Raw genomic sequence first — 13,144 nt, forward strand, 5'->3', positions numbered from 1 at the left:
ATGGGCTATCTCCGCAAAGAGACATCAGATCTGCAAAACTCATGGTTTTTTGGTCTTCGGTGAGCCGGGGGAACATGAATATGTGTTTGTTTTTCGAAATTGAGCTCTACCTGCAAAGGGCACTTTTCTTGCTAAAAGCAGTTTTTCCTAACAAATGCAAGATATAACATGGGCTATCTCCGCAAGGAGACATCAGATCTGCAAAACTCATGGTTTTTTAATCTTCGGTGAGCCGGGGGAACATGAATATGTGTTTGTTTTTCGAATTTGAGCTCTATCTGCAATGGGAACTTTTCATGCTATAAACAGTTTTTACTAACAAATGCAAGATATAACATGGGCTATCTCTGCAAGGAGACATCAGAACTGCAAAACGCATGGTTTTTTGGTCTTCGGTGAGCCGGGGGAACATGAATATGTGTTTGTTTTTCGAAATTGAGCTCTATCTGCAAAGGGCACTTTTCTTGCTAAAAGCAGTTTTTCCTAACAAATGCAAGTTATAACATGAGCTATCTCCGCAAGGAGACATCAGATCTGCAAAACTCATGGTTTTTTGGTCTTCGGTGAGCCGGGGGAACATGAATATGTGTTTGTTTTTCGAATTTGAGCTCTATCTGCAAAGGGCACTTTTCTTGCTAAAAGCAGTTTTTCCTAACAAATGCAAGATATAACATGGGCTATCTCCGCAAGGAGACATCAGATCTGTATAACTGATGGTTTTTTGGTCTTCGGTGAGCCGGGGGAACATGAATATGTGTTTGATTTTCGAATTTGAGCTCTATCTGCAAAGGGCACTTTTCTTGCTAAAAGCAGTTTTTCCTAACAAATGCAAGATATAACATGGGCTATCTCCGCAAGGAGACATCAGAACTGCAAAACGCATGGTTTTTTGGTCTTCGGGGAGGTTGGGGAACATGAATACGTGTTTGTTTTTCGAATTTGAGCTCTATCTGCAATGGGCACTTTTCATGCTATAAGCAGTTTTTCCTAACAAATGCAAGATATAACATGGGCTATCTCCGCAAAGAGACATCAGATCTGCAAAACTCATGGTTTTTTGGTCTTCGGTGAGCCGGGGGAACATGAATATGTGTTTGTTTTTCGAAATTGAGCTCTACCTGCAAAGGGCACTTTTCTTGCTAAAAGCAGTTTTTCCTAACAAATGCAAGATATAACATGGGCTATCTCCGCAAGGAGACATCAGATCTGCAAAACTCATGGTTTTTTCATCTTCGGTGAGCCAGGGGAACATGAATATGTGTTTGTTTTTCGAATTTGAGCTCTATCTGCAATGGGAACTTTTCATGCTATAAACAGTTTTTACTAACAAATGCAAGATATAACATGGGCTATCTCTGCAAGGAGACATCAGAACTGCAAAACGCATGGTTTTTTGGTCTTCGGTGAGCCGGGGGAACATGAATATGTGTTTGTTTTTCGAAATTGAGCTCTATCTGCAAAGGGCACTTTTCTTGCTAAAAGCAGTTTTTCCTAACAAATGCAAGTTATAACATGGACTATCTCCGCAAGGAGACATCAGATCTGCAAAACTCATGGTTTTTTGGTCTTCGGTGAGCCGGGGGAACATGAATATGTGTTTGTTTTTCGAATTTGAGCTCTATCTGCAAAGGGCACTTTTCTTGCTAAAAGCAGTTTTTCCTAACAAATGCAAGATATAACATGGGCTATCTCCGCAAGGAGACATCAGATCTGCATAACTGATGGTTTTTTGGTCTTCGGTGAGCCGGGGGAACATGAATATGTGTTCGATTTTCGAATTTGAGCTCTATCTGCAAAGGGCACTTTTCTTGCTAAAAGCAGTTTTTCCTAACAAATGCAAGATATAACATGGGCTATCTCCGCAAGGAAACATCAGAACTGCAAAACACATGGTTTTTTGGTCTTCGGGGAGGTTGGGGAACATGAATACGTGTTTGTTTTTCGAATTTGAGCTCTATCTGCAAAGGGCACTTTTCATGCTATAAGCAGTTTTTCCTAACAAATGCAAGATATAACATGGGCTATCTCCGCAAGGAAACATCAGATCTGCATAACTCATGGTTTTTTGGTCTTTGGGGAGGTTGGGGAACATGAATACGTGTTTGTTTTTCGAATTTGAGCTCTATCTGCAAAGGGCACTTTTCATGCTATAAGCAGTTTTTCCTAACAAATGCAAGATATAACATGGGCTATCTCCGCAAGGAGACATGAGATCTGCATAACTGATGGTTATTTCGTCTTCGGTGAGCCGGGGGAACATGAATATGTGTTTGTTTTTCGAATTTGAGCTCTATCTGCAATGGGAACTTTTCATGCTATAAACAGTTTTTACTAACAAATGCAAGATATAACATGGGCTATCTCTGCAAGGAGACATCAGAACTGCAAAACGCATGGTTTTTTGGTCTTCGGGGAGGTTGGGGAACATGAATACGTGTTTATTTTTCGAATTTGAGCTCTATCTTTAAAGGGCACTTTTCATGCTTTAAGCAATTTTTCCTAACAAATGCAAGATATAACATGGGCTATCTCCGCAAGACATCAGATCTGTAAAACTCATGGTTTTTTGGTCTTCGGTGAGCCGGGGGAACATGAATATGTGTTTGTTTTTCGAATTTGAGCTCTATCTGCAAAGGGCACTTTTCTTGCTATAAGCAGTTTTTCCTAACAAATGCAAGATATAACATGGGCTATCTCCGCAAGGAGACATCAGAACTGCAAACCGCATGGTTTTTTGGTCTTCGGGGAGGTTGGGGAACATGAATACGTGTTTGGTTTTCGAATTTGAGCTCTATCTGCAAAGGGCACTTTTCATGCTATAAGCAGTTTTTCCTAACAAATGCAAGATATAACATGGGCTATCTACGCAAGGAGACATCAGAACTGCAAAACGCATGGTTTTTTGGTCTTCGGGGAGGTTGGGGAACATGAATACGTGTTTGTTTTTCGAATTTGAGCTCTATCTGCAAAGGGCACTTTTCATGCTTTAAGCAGTTTTTCCTAACAAATGCAAGATATAACATGGGCTATCTCCGCAAAGAGACATCAGATCTGCAAAACTCATGGTTTTTTGGTCTTCGGTGAGCCGGGGGAACATGAATATGTGTTTGTTTTTCGAAATTGAGCTCTACCTGCAAAGGGCACTTTTCTTGCTAAAAGCAGTTTTTCCTAACAAATGCAAGATATAACATGGGCTATCTCCGCAAGGAGACATCAGATCTGCAAAACTCATGGTTTTTTCATCTTCGGTGAGCCGGGGGAACATGAATACGTGTTTGTTTTTTGAATTTGAGCTCTATCTGCTAAGGGCACTTTTCTAGCTAAAAGCAGTTTTTCCTAACAAATGCAAGATATAACATGGGCTATCTCCGCAAGGAAACATCAGAACTGCAAAAAACATGGTTTTTTGGTCTTCGGGGAGGTTGGGGAACATGAATACGTGTTTGTTTTTCGAATTTGAGCTCTATCTGCAAAGGGCACTTTTCATGCTATAAGCAGTTTTTCCTAACAAATGCAAGATATAACATGGGCTATCTCCGCAAGGAAACATCAGATCTGCGTAACTCATGGTTTTTTGGTCTTCGGGGAGGTTGGGGAACATGAATACGTGTTTGTTTTTCGAATTTGAGCTCTATCTGCAAAGGGCACTTTTCATGCTTTAAGCAGTTTTTCCTAACAAATGCAAGATATAACATGGGCTATCTCCGCAAGGAGACATCAGAACTGCAAAACGCATGGTTTTTTGGTCTTCGGGGAGGTTGGGGAACAAGAATACGTGTTTGTTTTTCGAATTTGAGCTCTATCTGCAAAGGGCACTTTTCATGCTATAAGCAGTTTTTCCTAACAAATGCAAGATATAACATGGGCTATCTCCGCAAGGAGACATCAGATCTGTAAAACTCATGATTTTTTGGTCTTCGGTGAGCCAGGGGAATATGAATATGTGTTTGTTTTTCGAATTTGAGCTCTATCTGCAAAGGGCACTTTTCCTGCTATAAGCAGTTTTTCCTAACAAATGCAACATGGGCTATCTCCGCAAGGAGACATCAGATCTGCATAACTGATGGTTTTTTGGTCTTCGGTGAGCCGGGGGAACATGAATATGTGTTTGTTTTTCGAATTTGAGCTCTATGTGCAAAGGGCACTTTTCTTGCTAAAAGCAGTTTTTCCTAACAAATGCAAGATATAACATGGGCTATCTCCGCAAGGAGACATCAGATCTGCAAAACTCATGGTTTTTTCATCTTCGGTGAGCCGGCGGAACATGAATATGTGTTTGTTTTTCGAATTTGAGCTCTATCTGCAATGGGAACTTTTCATGCTATAAACAGTTTTTACTAACAAATGCAAGATATAACATGGGCTATCTCCGCAAGGAGACATCAGATCTGCATAACTCATGGTTTTTTGGTCTTCGGTGAGCCGGGGGAACATGAATATGTGTTTGTTTTTTGAAATTGAGCTCTATCTGCAAAGGGCACTTTTCTTGCTAAAAGCAGTTTTTCCTAACAAATGCAAGTTATAACATGGGCTATCTCCGCAAGGAGACATCAGATCTGCAAAACTCATGGTTTTTTGGTCTTCGGTGAGCCGGGGGAACATGAATATGTGTTCGTTTTTCGAATTTGAGCTCTATCTGCTAAGGGCACTTTTCTTGCTAAAAGCAGTTTTTCCTAACAAATGCAAGATATAACATGGGCTATCTCCGCAAGGAAACATCAGAACTGCAAAACACATGGTTTTTTGGTCTTCGGGGAGGTTGGGGAACATGAATACGTGTTTGGTTTTCGAATTTGAGCTCTATCTGCAAAGGGCACTTTTCATGCTATAAGCAGTTTTTCCTAACAAATGCAAGATATAACATGGGCTATCTCCGCAAGGAAACATCAGATCTGCGTAACTCATGGTTTTTTGGTCTTCGGGGAGGTTGGGGAACATGAATACGTGTTTGTTTTTCGAATTTGAGCTCTATCTGCAAAGGGCACTTTTCATGCAATAAGCAGTTTTTCCTAACAAATGCAAGATATAACATGGGCTATCTCCGCAAGGAGACATGAGATCTGCATAACTGATGGGTTTTTGGTCTTCGGTGAGCCGGGGGAACATGAATATGTGTTTGTTTTTCGAATTTGAGCTCTATCTTTAAAGGGCACTTTTCATGCTATAAGCAGTTTTTCCTAACAAATGCAAGATATAACATGGGCTATCTCCGCAAGGAGACATCAGATCTGTAAAACTCATGGTTTTTTGGTCTTCGGTGAGCCGTGGGAACATGAATATGTGTTTGTTTTTCGAATTTGAGCTCTATCTGCAAAGGGCACTTTTCTTGCTAAAAGCAGTTTTTCCTAACAAATGCAAGATATAACATGGGCTATCTCCGCAAGGAGACATCAGATCTGCATAACTCATGGTTATTTGGTCTTCGGTGAGCCGGGGGAACATGAATATGTGTTTGTTTTTCGAAATTGAGCTCTATCTGCAAAGGGCACTTTTCTTGCTAAAAGCAGTTTTTCCTAACAAATGCAAGTTATAACATGGGCTATCTCCGCAAGGAGACATCAGATCTGCAAAACTCATGGTTTTTTGGTCTTCGGTGAGCTGGGGGAACATGAATATGTGTTTGTTTTTCGAATTTGAGCTCTATCTGCAAAGGGCACTTTTCTTGCTAAAAGCACTTTTTCCTAACAAATGCAAGATATAACATGGGCTATCTCCGCAAGGAGACATCAGATCTGCATAACTGATGGTTTTTTGGTCTTCGGTGAGCCGGGGGAACATGAATATGTGTTCGTTTTTCGAATTTGAGCTCTATCTGCTAAGGGCACTTTTCTTGCTAAAAGCAGTTTTTCCTAACAAATGCAAGATATAACATGGGCTATCTCCGCAAGGAAACATCAGAACTGCAAAACACATGGTTTTTTGGTCTTCGGGGAGGTTGGGGAACATGAATACGTGTTTGGTTTTCGAATTTGAGCTCTATCTGCAAAGGGCACTTTTCATGCTATAAGCAGTTTTTCCTAACAAATGCAAGATATAACATGGGCTATCTCCGCAAGGAGACATCAGATCTGCGTAACTCATGGTTTTTTGGTCTTCGGGGAGGTTGGGGAACATGAATACGTGTTTGTTTTTCGAATTTGAGCTCTATCTGCAAAGGGCACTTTTCATGCAATAAGCAGTTTTTCCTAACAAATGCAAGATATAACATGGGCTATCTCCGCAAGGAGACATGAGATCTGCATAACTGATGGGTTTTTGGTCTTCGGTGAGCCGGGGGAACATGAATATGTGTTTGTTTTTCGAATTTGAGCTCTATCTTTAAAGGGCACTTTTCATGCTATAAGCAGTTTTTCCTAACAAATGCAAGATATAACATGGGCTATCTCCGCAAGGAGACATCAGATCTGTAAAACTCATGGTTTTTTGGTCTTCGGTGAGCCGTGGGAACATGAATATGTATTTGTTTTTCGAATTTGAGCTCTATCTGCAAAGGGCACTTTTCTTGCTAAAAGCACTTTTTCCTAACAAATGCAAGATATAACATGGGCTATCTCCGCAAGGAGACATCAGATCTGCATAACTCATGGTTATTTGGTCTTCGGTGAGCTGGGGGAACATGAATATGTGTTTGTTTTTCGAAATTGAGCTCTATCTGCAAAGGGCACTTTTCTTGCTAAAAGCAGTTTTTCCTAACAAATGCAAGTTATAACATGGGCTATCTCCGCAAGGAGACATCAGATCTGCAAAACTCATGGTTTTTTGGTCTTCGGTGAGCTGGGGGAACATGAATATGTGTTTGTTTTTCGAATTTGAGCTCTATCTGCAAAGGGCACTTTTCTTGCTAAAAGCACTTTTTCCTAACAAATGCAAGATATAACATGGGCTATCTCCGCAAGGAGACATCAGATCTGCATAACTGATGGTTTTTTGGTCTTCGGTGAGCCGGGGGAACATGAATATGTGTTCGTTTTTCGAATTTGAGCTCTATCTGCTAAGGGCACTTTTCTTGCTAAAAGCAGTTTTTCCTAACAAATGCAAGATATAACATGGGCTATCTCCGCAAGGAAACATCAGAACTGCAAAACACATGGTTTTTTGGTCTTCGGGGAGGTTGGGGAACATGAATACGTGTTTGTTTTTCGAATTTGAGCTCTATCTGCAAAGGGCACTTTTCATGGTATAAGCAGTTTTTCCTAACAAATGCAAGATATAACATGGGCTATCTCCGCAAGGAAACATCAGATCTGGGTAACTCATGGTTTTTTGGTCTTCGGGGAGGTTGGGGAACATGAATACGTGTTTGTTTTTCGAATTTGAGCTCTATCTGCAAAGGGCACTTTTCATGCTTTAAGCAGTTTTTCCTAACAAATGCATGATATAACATGGGCTATCTCCGCAAGGAGACATCAGAACTGCAAAACGCATGGTTTTTTGATCTTCGGGGAGGTTGGGGAACAAGAATACGTGTTTGTTTTTCGAATTTGAGCTCTATCTGCAAAGGGCACTTTTCATGCTATAAGCAGTTTTTCCTAACAAATGCAAGATATAACATGGGCTATCTCCGCAAGGAGACATCAGATCTGTAAAACTCATGATTTTTTGGTCTTCGGTGAGCCAGGGGAATATGAATATGTGTTTGTTTTTCGAATTTGAGCTCTATCTGCAAAGGGCACTTTTCCTGCTATAAGCAGTTTTTCCTAACAAATGCAACATGGGCTATCTCCGCAAGGAGACATCAGATCTGCATAACTGATGGTTTTTTGGTCTTCGGTGAGCCGGGGGAACATGAATATGTGTTTGTTTTTCGAATTTGAGCTCTATCTTTAAAGGGCACTTTTCATGCTATAAGCAGTTTTTCCTAACAAATGCAAGATATAACATGGGCTATCTCCGCAAGGAGACATCAGATCTGCATAACTCATGGTTATTTGGTCTTCGGTGAGCTGGGGGAACATGAATATGTGTTTGTTTTTCGAAATTGAGCTCTATCTGCAAAGGGCACTTTTCTTGCTAAAAGCAGTTTTTCCTAACAAATGCAAGTTATAACATGGGCTATCTCCGCAAGGAGACATCAGATCTGCAAAACTCATGGTTTTTTGGTCTTCGGTGAGCTGGGGGAACATGAATATGTGTTTGTTTTTCGAATTTGAGCTCTATCTGAAAAGGGCACTTTTCTTGCTAAAAGCACTTTTTCCTAACAAATGCAAGATATAACATGGGCTATCTCCGCAAGGAGACATCAGATCTGCATAACTGATGGTTTTTTGGTCTTCGGTGAGCCGGGGGAACATGAATATGTGTTCGTTTTTCGAATTTGAGCTCTATCTGCTAAGGGCACTTTTCTTGCTAAAAGCAGTTTTTCCTAACAAATGCAAGATATAACATGGGCTATCTCCGCAAGGAAACATCAGAACTGCAAAAAACATGGTTTTTTGGTCTTCGGGGAGGTTGGGGAACATGAATACGTGTTTGTTTTTCGAATTTGAGCTCTATCTGCAAAGGGCACTTTTCATGGTATAAGCAGTTTTTCCTAACAAATGCAAGATATAACATGGGCTATCTCCGCGAGGAAACATCAGATCTGCGTAACTCATGGTTTTTTGGTCTTCGGGGAGGTTGGGGAACATGAATACGTGTTTGTTTTTCGAATTTGAGCTCTATCTGCAAAGGACACTTTTCATGCTTTAAGCAGTTTTTCCTAACAAATGCAAGATATAACATGGGCTATCTCCGCAAGGAGACATCAGAACTGCAAAACGCATGGTTTTTTGGTCTTCGGGGAGGTTGGGGAACAAGAATACGTGTTTGTTTTTCGAATTTGAGCTCTATCTGCAAAGGGCACTTTTCATGCTATAAGCAGTTTTTCCTAACAAATGCAAGATATAACATGGGCTATCTCCGCAAGGAGACATCAGATCTGTAAAACTCATGATTTTTTGGTCTTCGGTGAGCCAGGGGAATATGAATATGTGTTTGTTTTTCGAATTTGAGCTCTATCTGCAAAGGGCACTTTTCCTGCTATAAGCAGTTTTTCCTAACAAATGCAACATGGGCTATCTCCGCAAGGAGACATCAGATCTGCATAACTGGTGGTTTTTTGGTCTTCGGTGAGCCGGGGGAACATGAATATGTGTTTGTTTTTCGAATTTGAGCTCTATGTGCAAAGGGCACTTTTCTTGCTAAAAGCAGTTTTTCCTAACAAATGCAAGATATAACATGGGCTATCTCCGCAAGGAGACATCAGATCTGCATAACTGATGGTTTTTTGGTCTTCGGTGAGCCGGGGGAACATGAATATGTGTTCGATTTTCGAATTTGAGCTCTATCTGCAAAGGGCACTTTTCTTGCTAAAAGCAGTTTTTCCTAACAAATGCAAGATATAACATGGGCTATCTCCGCAAGGAAACATCAGAACTGCAAAAAACATGGTTTTTTGGTCTTCGGGGAGGTTGGGGAACATGAATACGTGTTTGTTTTTCGAATTTGAGCTCTATCTGCAAAGGGCACTTTTCATGCTATAAGCAGTTTTTCCTAACAAATGCAAGATATAACATGGGCTATCTCCGCAAGGAAACATCAGATCTGCGTAACTCATGGTTTTTTGGTCTTCGGGGAGGTTGGGGAACATGAATACGTGTTTGTTTATCGAATTTGAGCTCTATCTGCAAAGGGCACTTTTCATGCTATAAGCAGTTTTTACTAACAAATGCAAGATATAACATGGGCTATCTCTGCAAGGAGACATCAGATCTGTAAAACTCATGGTTTTTTGGTCTTCGGGGAGGTTGGGGAACAAGAATACGTGTTTGTTTTTCGAATTTGAGCTCTATCTTTAAAGGGCCCTTTTCATGCTATAAGCAGTCTTTCCTAACAAATGCAAGATATAACATGGGCTATCTCCGCAAGGAGACATCAGATCTGTAAAACTCATGGTTTTTTGGTCTTCGGTGAGCCAGGGGAACATGAATACGTGTTTGTTTTTCGAATTTGAGGTCTATCTGCAAAGGGCACTTTTCATGCTATAAGCAGTTTTTCCTAACAAATGCAAGATATAACATGGGCTATCTCCGCAAGGAGACATGAGATCTGCATAACTGATGGTTTTTTCGTCTTCGGTGAGCCGGGGGAACATGAATATGTGTTTGTTTTTCGAATTTGAGCTCTATCTGCAATGGGAACTTTTCATGCTATAAACAGTTTTTACTAACAAATGCAAGATATAACATGAGCTATCTCTGCAAGGAGACATCAGAACTGCAAAACGCATGGTTTTTTGGTCTTCGGGGAGGTTGGGGAACATGAATACGTGTTTGTTTTTCGAATTTGAGCTCTATCTTTAAAGGGCACTTTTCATGCTATAAGCAGTTTTTCCTAACAAATGCAAGATATAACATGGGCTATCTCCGCAAGGAGACATCAGATCTGTAAAACTCATGGTTTTTTGGTCTTCGGTGAGCCAGGGGAAAATGAATATGTGTTTGTTTTTCGAATTTGAGCTCTATCTGCAAAGGGCACTTTTCTTGCTAAAAGCAGTTTTTCCTAACAAATGCAAGATATAACATGGGCTATCTCCGCAAGGAGACATCAGATCTGCATAACTCATGGTTTTTTGGTCTTCGGTGAGCCGGGGGAACATGAATATGTGTTTGTTTTTCGAATTTGAGCTCTATCTGCAATGGGAACTTTTCATGCTATAAACAGTTTTTACTAACAAATGCAAGATATAACATGGGCTATCTCTGCAAGGAGACATCAGAACTGCAAAACGCATGGTTTTTTGGTCTTCGGGGAGGTTGGGGAACATGAATACGTGTTTGTTTTTCGAATTTGAGCTCTATCTTTAAAGGGCACTTTTCATGCTATAAGCAGTTTTTCCTAACAAATGCAAGATATAACATGGGCTATCTCCGCAAGGAGACATCAGATCTGTAAAACTCATGGTTTTTTGGTCTTCGGTGAGCCAGGGGAACATGAATATGTGTTTGTTTTTCGAATTTGAGCTCTATCTGCAAAGGGCACTTTTCTTGCTAAAAGCAGTTTTTCCTATCAAATGCAAGATATAACATGGGCTATCTCCGCAAGGAGACATCAGATCTGCATAACTCATGGTTTTTTGGTCTTCGGTGAGCCGGGGGAACATGAATATGTGTTTGTTTTTCGAATTTGAGCTCTATCTGCAAAGGGCACTTTTCCTGCTATAAGCAGTTTTTCCTAACAAATGCAACATGGGCTATCTCCGCAAGGAGACATCAGATCTGCATAACTGATGGTTTTTTGGTCTTCGGTGAGCCGGGGGAACATGAATATGTGTTTGTTTTTCGAATTTGAGCTCTATGTGCAAAGGGCACTTTTCTTGCTAAAAGCAGTTTTTCCTAACAAATGCAAGATATAACATGGGCTATCTCCGCAAGGAGACATCAGATCTGCATAACTGATGGTTTTTTGGTCTTCGGTGAGCCGGGGGAACATGAATATGTGTTCGATTTTCGAATTTGAGCTCTATCTGCAAAGGGCACTTTTCTTGCTAAAAGCAGTTTTTCCTAACAAATGCAAGATATAACATGGGCTATCTCCGCAAGGAAACATCAGAACTGCAAAAAACATGGTTTTTTGGTCTTCGGGGAGGTTGGGGAACATGAATACGTGTTTGTTTTTCGAATTTGAGCTCTATCTGCAAAGGGCACTTTTCATGCTATAAGCAGTTTTTCCTAACAAATGCAAGATATAACATGGGCTATCTCCGCAAGGAAACATCAGATCTGCGTAACTCATGGTTTTTTGGTCTTCGGGGAGGTTGGGGAACATGAATACGTGTTTGTTTTTCGAATTTGAGCTCTATCTGCAAAGGGCACTTTTCATGCTTTAAGCAGTTTTTCCTAACAAATGCAAGATATAACATGGGCTATCTCCGCAAGGAGACATCAGAACTGCAAAACGCATGGTTTTTTGGTCTTCGGGGAGGTTGGGGAACAAGAATACGTGTTTGTTTTTCGAATTTGAGCTCTATCTGCAAAGGGCACTTTTCATGCTATAAGCAGTTTTTCCTAACAAATGCAAGATATAACATGGGCTATCTCCGCAAGGAGACATCAGATCTGTAAAACTCATGATTTTTTGGTCTTCGGTGAGCCAGGGGAATATGAATATGTGTTTGTTTTTCGAATTTGAGCTCTATCTGCAAAGGGCACTTTTCCTGCTATAAGCAGTTTTTCCTAACAAATGCAACATGGGCTATCTCCGCAAGGAGACATCAGATCTGCATAACTGATGGTTTTTTGGTCTTCGGTGAGCCGGGGGAACATGAATATGTGTTTGTTTTTCGAATTTGAGCTCTATGTGCAAAGGGCACTTTTCTTGCTAAAAGCAGTTTTTCCTAACAAATGCAAGATATAACATGGGCTATCTCCGCAAGGAGACATCGGATCTGCATAACTGATGGTTTTTTGGTCTTCGGTGAGCCGGGGGAACATGAATATGTGTTCGATTTTCGAATTTGAGCTCTATCTGCAAAGGGCACTTTTCTTGCTAAAAGCAGTTTTTCCTAACAAATGCAAGATATAACATGGGCTATCTCCGCAAGGAAACATCAGAACTGCAAAACACATGGTTTTTTGGTCTTCGGGGAGGTTGTGGAACATGAATACGTGTTTGTTTTTCGAATTTGAGCTCTATCTGCAAAGGGCACTTTTCATGCTATAAGCAGTTTTTCCTAACAAATGCAAGATATAACATGGGCTATCTCCGCAAGGAAACATCAGATCTGCGTAACTCATGGTTTTTTGGTCTTCGGGGAGGTTGGGGAACATGAATACGTGTTTGTTTTTCGAATTTGAGCTCTATCTGCAAAGGGCACTTTTCATGCTATAAGCAGTTTTTACTAACAAATGCAAGATATAACATGGGCTATCTCTGCAAGGAGACATCAGATCTGTAAAACTCATGGTTTTTTGGTCTTCGGGGAGGTTGGGGAACATGAATACGTGTTTGTTTTTCGAATTTGAGCTCTATCTTTAAAGGGCACTTTTCATGCTATAAGCAGTTTTTCCTAACAAATGCAAGATATAACATGGGCTATCTCCGCAAGGAGACATCAGATCTGTAAAACTCATGGTTTTTTGGTCTTCGGTGAGCCAGGGGAACATGA

This window comes from Vipera ursinii (assembly GCF_947247035.1).
Source record: "Vipera ursinii genome assembly, chromosome: 6".
Classification (NCBI taxonomy): Eukaryota; Metazoa; Chordata; class Lepidosauria; order Squamata; family Viperidae; genus Vipera; species Vipera ursinii.